We start from the raw sequence: 967 nt of genomic DNA, 5'->3' as shown, positions 1-967 counted from the left end.
AATAATAATAATAATAATAATAATAATAATAATAAAAACAAATATTTCAACTATTTTGTCATGGCTTCATTTCTAATTTTAATTTAGTTTAATTTGATATATTAATATAACTAAAACTAAGGCCCTGTCCACACAAATGCGGTTATTTATATTTAAAACCGCAGCTTTTTCTACACGGTTAGGCCGTTCATCCACACGCAAACGCAGCACCAGTTCACTGAAACCGAACATTTTTGAAAACGCCTGCCAGGGTGAAGATTTTCAAAAACTCCGGTTGCAGTGTTATCGTATAGACAGCGAAACCTGAGTTTTTGGCTTGTGACGTTGGCGCCTGCGCTGTTATCTCCGCCTACTGGAGACTTTTTCTGGCTTCTGATTGGCCAACATGGCTTTATGGTTGAGATTATATCGCCACCTGTTGGTTTGGCATGCTCTTGACAATGCTTCATAGCATGCTTTTGCATTTTCATGTGGACGGAGATTTTTTTAAAACGGAAGGAAAAACTTCCCATGCATAAAAAATACCCATGTATGTGTGGAAATGGCCTAACACTGAAGTAAAAATTACTTTAAAAAGATATAGATGTATATAAAAAAAAAAATGACACTATAAAAATATTAAAACTATAACTAAAATAAAAGTTGGCCATTTCTCATTCTCTTTAAGTTTAACTTGATATACTAAAATAAATAAAACTGAAATAAATACATATTAACAACAAAACAAAATAAAATCTAATAAAATGACAAACACAATCCATAATAAATAAAAAATAAATAAATAAAAACCTATTCAAAATATTCATAAACATTAATAGTTTCTCAATTATACTAAACAAATACTGTGCCTAAGTCGGCAGCACACTAGATTTTGGAAAATAGGTAATTTCAGTCTGAATAGGCCATTCAGAATGTCGAAATGGAAACAATAATAATCAGTGGGTGTTTTTATTTTATTTTGGTAGTT

The sequence above is a fragment of the Sinocyclocheilus anshuiensis genome, unplaced genomic scaffold, assembly GCF_001515605.1.
Source record: "Sinocyclocheilus anshuiensis isolate Anshui unplaced genomic scaffold, SAMN03320099.WGS_v1.1 scaffold115, whole genome shotgun sequence".
Lineage (NCBI taxonomy): Eukaryota > Metazoa > Chordata > Actinopteri > Cypriniformes > Cyprinidae > Sinocyclocheilus > Sinocyclocheilus anshuiensis.
The sequence above is the reverse complement of the archived record's forward strand: the minus strand, read 5'-3'. Positions refer to the sequence as shown.